Source organism: Dendroctonus ponderosae, unplaced genomic scaffold, assembly GCF_020466585.1.
Source record: "Dendroctonus ponderosae isolate FM_Combo_2020 unplaced genomic scaffold, Dpon_F_20191213v2 Dpon_F_20191213_1, whole genome shotgun sequence".
In the NCBI taxonomy this organism is placed as follows: domain Eukaryota; kingdom Metazoa; phylum Arthropoda; class Insecta; order Coleoptera; family Curculionidae; genus Dendroctonus; species Dendroctonus ponderosae.
In genome coordinates, this window is record NW_026017110.1 from 46,776,614 (window position 1) to 46,783,383 (window position 6,770).

Below are 6,770 nucleotides of genomic sequence, written 5' to 3' on the forward strand. Positions count from 1 at the left end.
TTGCTTGCAATGTTTCACTTGTTTCCAGTGGCTGTTGCCAAGGAAACCCCCTGAAGCTGCTGCACGAGGGGCACTTGGAAACTAAAGCAGGATTCTGGATAGAATTAGGGAATTTTTCCGGAAAATCCTGCAGGAATTGCAAAGACTTTTGACTTGGGCCCATTACGGTTCGCAAATTGCCTGAATTCCAGTACCGTTTCTGGTTTAAATTACATCACGCGGTGTGTCCGTCACTGAAACTGCGATAGCGGGGACCGTGAAGAAGAATTGCGCCATCAGTGGCGTAGCTGATCCCATGCAAGAGGCTTAGAGAGTAAAACTTTGCAAAATGCATATTCGCAGAATGGCCAGGGAAAGTGAAGAATTTTGCAGCCTGCCAGGGGGAAGAACGTGAATTTATTTCGGTAAAAAAACCTTGAGTTTGCAAGACACTAGACACTAGTCAAGTTGGAGGATTTGGGTCAAAAAAAGTTCGAGTAAATTTAGATAAAAACTGTGACGGTTTGAAATGGTGAAAGGACGCAACTGAGGAGGAGGGTTTTGGCCGATCGGCCAGCTTCAGCTGCAATGAAAAATGAAGATGCCCAGTGCAGTTCGTTGGGAGAGGTTTAAATGGCAACTAACCTACGCCACTTGGATTAATGGTGACGGAGTAGAAACAGGGCGGCAATTAGTGTCGGCGTCGACCGCCCGACCGTGAAATGCGATCGCATCCATTTTTCCAAGAGAGGAAGAGACTTCGAAAATCCCCGGCACGATTCTGAAATTGCGCCCAAGAGTCGATTTTTTCTGCTCTTTGGTTCATGGGAAACTTATGCGTGTTGGGGACTAGACGCGATGGAATTACGCGATTAGCTGCTTCCATTATCTTGCGCTCGAGCTAATGGAAACAGGACTTTAGCTAGTTTCTAAAGAAGATTTTACTCCTCATTGAAGCATGTTAAATTGGCGTCACGTTACCGTCAAAAACAGTTGCGCCTTAAATAGCAAAGCTACAAGACAATTAAGGGTCTGCTGTTAAAGACTCTGAAAGAACAAGCTGTGATGGTTCGTCTCGCGGCTCTCAGTGGTTTTTCACACAATTTTCAAAACTGAGCCCCACATTTTGGAGCACGTTAAAAGGGCTTTAAGTTACTTTCAATCACTTTGCAGTTGCGCTTTAAATAGGGGACTGGATTTGATAACAGCTTCGGAAGAAGATGTTATGTTAGCTTATTACTCTATAGCTTTTCAAGGAATCTTTGCTCTGATCTGGAATTGTAGGGCCGGTTAAAGACGCTTCAACACTCATCAATTGAACATTCACCAACAAAAACAGGTCTTGACTCAAACTCTGTTGCCTCTAGCAGTTTTTTCTGGCGAAAACCAACCGGGTTCCATGAAGGTTCCCAATATTTACAAGCCGAATCCGGATGTTTGCCATGTTGATCCAAACTCATTGTACAGAAACTAGCTAAATTTTTCTTGAGAGAAACCAGGATACCTGGCGCTCACTCGCCTGCCGAGGAAGATAAGCCGAGCTTCGCCTCAATAAGCAGTCATTCGGCTGATTGCCTCATTAATCCGATGACCAAATGCGTTGCCTTGACGCACTTAGCGGTGAAATAATGCGCGTCTCGTTATGCATCCATCATTGACCGTGAATGCAACCGACTCCCGAGCTGCCCCCGAAGAAAAAAATCGGGCGTATCGACAAAACTTCTTCCAGAGCCGTTGCGTCATGGGATTTTTTCCGGAATCCAGACAAAGGCTCGTAACAGCGTGGCAGAGTGAGTGCACCTACGCAAAGGGAGGTTCTTCAACCCTGCCGGGCCAATCAGGAGCGAGGGTTTTAACCCCTACGTGGGCGGGGCGGTAGGGGATGGGCCGCCCCAGTGCCTCGCTGACCGATACACGCAACCCCTAGTCACGTGGCCGGAGGACTTCTTGGGAAAATTGATAGTCCAGAGGGGACAAAGAAAGTTCGGGCGAAGGGATAATGTCCGTTTAAAGGGGGGGTGCAATTTTCGGGGGGAGAGATCCGATGATTATGTCGGCCCCATGTCGGGGATAAAAATAAAATGGGGCCCCGGACTCGGCTCGGTTTTATGTGGCTGGCTTAGAGGAACGGTTGCAGCCACCGTCGTAATGGCTTTGGATCAAGATGGACAAACATCCAGAGCGGTCTCCACATTTCTGGAACAATCAGCGAATTTTCTGGAGCCTGTTTGATCTTCATTATCGGCAGAAGCTGAATGATCCAACAGCGCGACTGTTTGCTTCAGGTCTGTCTTTCTTAGTAAATGTTCAACCGATGAGTCTTGAAGCCTCCTTAAAATGCCAGGCTTAAAGCAAAAACTACTCAAAAAGCAGACAAGCCAAATAATCTTGTTTGTACAGTTTGTCTTGTAATGTTTTCAATGCCTGCTTACCCTTAATCACCTTCTAACTTTGCGATTTAAGACGCAACTGAGAAAGTACTTCAAGGCAGCTTGAAGCTCATTTAACGTGCTTTAAAATGTGGGGCTCAGAGTGAAAACTGCTTGAAAAACCACCGAGTTATAAGTGCGGAAAAAACATCGCAACTTGTTTTTTAAGTGTCTTCAAGAGAAGTCCTTTAATTACCTTCCAGCTTTGCTGTTTAAAGCGCCACTGAAAAAGTGTTTGAAGATAACTTGAAGCTCGTTTAACATGCTTGAAAATGTGGGGTTTAAATCAAAATTTACTTGGAAATCCACTGAATTATATGCTCGTAAAAACATCGCAACTTGAATTTGAAGTGTTGTCAAGAGCAGTTCATTAATGAACTTCTAGCAGCAGGCGCAACTAAGAAAGTGTCTAAAGATAACTTGAAACCTATTTAACAGGCCCTAGAAAAAATGAGAAGAAATCCATTAGAAAGCCCAAGCTATTGGAGGTAGTGTTTTCAATGATGTCAGATAATCGCCTTGTGAAATCGCTATATAAGACGCAATTGAAAAAATACATGAAACCCATTCAATATGCTTCAAAATGGGTGGCACACAATGAAATTCATCTTAAAAGTTACCGAGTAATGAGCTACCGCAACATCGCAGGTTGCTCTGAAAGACGCTTCAAGCGTAGTCGGCTCATTACATTTTAACTGCGCTATTTAAAACGTAATTGAAAAAGTGTCTTAAATAGACTTGAAGCCAATTTAATATGCTGCAAAATGCACCGCACAGTATGACAATTCGTTAAAAAACTACCGAGTAATGAGCCAAAGCAGCATCCCAGGGTGGTCTTCAAGTGGCAAGATCAGTCTCTTAATTAACTTCTAGCTTTGCTATTTAAGACTCAACTGAGAAACCATCTCACGATAACTAGAAGCCCGTTTAAAGAGCTTTCTAATAATAGTAAAAAAGCGACAATCACGTGAGAAACACCCGATGAGTGAACGGAAAATCGAGGTGATTCGATAAGTAGCTACAAGTGCAGTTTGTTAATAACCTTCCTAGACAACTATTAAAGGGGCAAATGAAAAGGCGTTTAGGACAGCTTGAAGCCCTTTTCAATCAATTTAAAATATGGGTTTAAATGCGACAATGGCTTGCAAAGCAACTGACTTGTGCGCCAAAGAAGCACTGTAGATAATTTTTTAAGCATCATTCGACACTTGACTGAAATATTTTCTGAAAGTAATTCGAAGCCCCATTAAACTCACTCTTTAGCCCATTTAAAAGGCTTTAAAATTCAGGTCCAGGAGTGAAATTTACTCGGGAAACAACCGAGTGGCCAGCCTACGAAAATTTGAAGGCAGTTTTTTAAGCGTTCAAGTCCAGTCAACTCATTTCCTTCCAGACCTTCAAGACCACTGAAAACTTGTCTGAAGGTTACTTGAAGCTGGTTTAAAGCTCTTTAAAGTTTCATTTACAGAGCGTAAATAGTTTGAGAAACTACCTAATGCTGAGCTAAAGAAGCGCTGAAAGTGGCTATTCAAGTGGACCCTAGTGCGTTGAATTACTTAAAAATTCGCTATTCACAATGCAATTGAAAAAAAAAGGAAATAATACGACTTGAAGACAATTTTAACGACTTTAGTGCTTGGCTTTCGGAGCGACTTGAGAAAAAACCAAGTAGTGGTAGAAAGGAACGTTGGAAGTAGGTAGTTCTTTAAGCGGCTTCAAGCGTTTATTTGCCTTTAAAGTTCACTATTCAAGCTCCAATTCAAAACGTGCCTAATGGAAGCTCAAATTCCATTTAAGCGGCTACAACATGAGGCTTTGGGAGCAAAAATTACGTCAGAAACAGTCGAGTGGCGAGCCAAAGACGCATTGAAGGTAGATTTTTCAGTGTCTTCAACTGCAGTCTGCTAATTCCTTTATAGCTCGGTTATTCAAGAATCAATGGAAAATTTATCTGAATATAACTTGAAGCCTGTTTAAAGCGCCTTAAAATTCAACCTGTAGAGTCACAATAATTTGAAAAGCGCATTGAAAGCGAAAAGCTAAAAGCGCATTGAAAGTAGTGTTTTAAACGGCTTCAAGCATTTACTGATCTTATAAGTGCGCTACTCAATGTTCAACTGAAAAAGTGCCAAGAGGTAACTTGAAGCCCATTTGAAATGCTATAGAATACAGGATCAAAAGCGCAACTTACTCCAGAAAGAACCGAGTGGTGACCCAAAGACGCATTAAAGGTAGTTTTTGCAGTGTCTCCAAGTGCAGTCTCCTAATTTCCTTCTAGCTCGGTTATTCAAGCGTCAATGGAAAATAGTTTGAATATAAGCTAGAAGCCTGTTTAAAGCGCCTTAAAATTCAACCTGCAGAGTGACAATAACTTGAGAAACAACCTATCAGTGCGCCAAAGAAGCATTGAAAGTAGTGTTTTAAACGGCTTCAAGTGTTTACTAATCTTATAAGTGCGCTATTCAAGGTTCAACTGAAAAAGTGCCAAGAAGTAACTTGAAGCCCATTTGAAATTCTAGAAAATTCAGGACCAAAAGCGCAAATTACTTCAGAACGAACCAAGTGGTGAGCCAAAGACGCATTGAAGGTAGTTTTTGCCGTGTTTTCAAGTGCAGTCTGCTAATTCCTTTATAGCTCGGTTATTCAAGAGTCAATGGAAAATTTGTCTGAATATAACTTGAAGCCTGTTTAAAAGGCCTTAAAATTCAAACTGCAGAGTGACAATAACTTGAGAAACAACCTATCAGTGCCCCAAACTAGCATTGAAAGCAGTGTTTTAAACGGCTTCAAGCGTTTACTTATCTTATAAGTTCGCTACGCAAGATTTACCAAGAGACAAGAGACAACTTGAAGCCCATTTGAAATTTTAAATCTTATAAAATGCAGGATCACAAGCTCAAATTACTTCAGAACGAACCGAGTGCTGAGCCAAAGAAGCATTGAAGGTAGTTTTTTGAATGTCTTCAACTGTCAGTCCTTTGCAATTGCGATTTTCAAAAAACGAATAAAAAAGGTTTCTTGAAGACCATTTAAAAAGCTGCAAAATCTGGGATTAATAGAATTTTGTAAAAAAAAACACTGAGTGAAGCATTAATAACCGCTCACTCTACCATTGGACAGAAAGGTTCTTTTAGTGCGCCCTGAAGCCCATTTAAAAGCGTTCAAACGTCGGCCTTAGATTGAAAATCCTTGTGAGATTTTTGAGCTATCAATAAAACACGCATACAAAATCTCGCCCTCTAAGCGCTCTATTTCGGGTCATCAGAGCGCTTGGGAGCTTCAGAAAAACTGAAATTTTGTTAACTACCGGCCATCAAGCTGAATAATCATCACTTGAAGGCGCGGCAAAAAGTGTGGAAAAAAAACCGGGCGATCGGTCAATGTAACAGTGAATTAAATCAAGCGCACCGTCAAAGGGAGTCTACGAAAGACATGGTGGTTAGTTGAATTCCAAGTAGGATCCCCTGATCAGTTTAATGAGATTTTATGGTAACTTTGGAAAAAATCCCAAGCCGGGCAATGGCGCAAAGAGTGCGGAAGCCCGGAGATGTTTTCTGAGCATGAGTTTGCAGGCAAGAAAGCAGGCATCTGAGTGCAGAGCGGCCCAAACAAGAACGCACGAAGTGATGTTTGAATCAAACAGGGGGATTCCCTGAGAATCTTTTAATAATACGCTCGGATAACTCGAGCTCTTTAGATATTGCTTTGCGGTAGAGAGATGAACGTTTTTGCGTCTAACAGACGAACCGTTAATAAAGCGTTTTATCCTCGGTTTGGACTTTCGGTTCCTCGGAATGTCAAACTCTTAGTTCGGCCACTTATGCCTTTCTCGATTTTTTCAGTTTTCCCTTGGTCTTTTCCGAGAAAAACTGCTGTATCTGCCTGCCGAACTAACGGCAGTTCTTTGACCGATTAGATGGTTGACATGCAAAACAGCCAGAACGACGTGACACACAACACGTAGTTGATTTGCTATTATTTTTGGGCCTTTTTCCGGATTACACCACGAGATACGCCTGCCAATTCGCATTCGAATGCCGAAAATTTTATGCACAGACAACCTTGTAAATTAGCGAAACGCCAAGGTTATTTCTTGCGGCCATCGTTTTGCCATTCTATTATCTGCGAATAGTCGACACCAGATGCGAAATCGACAACGATTTTCGAAATTTTGTCCACTTGTTTGGGCTGCAACTGCGAGACCCTTTAGGGAGCCACGCTCCACGCCCTAGATTGGCCCTTTTGATCTTCTTATTGGTCATTGCAGTAGCGAAGGGTCTTTTATGGGCCTCTCTCGATGGCCGCTTGAAAAATCACTTTTTGTACTGTTTCACTCGCTTTTTTATCAACTAAACTGGCTCT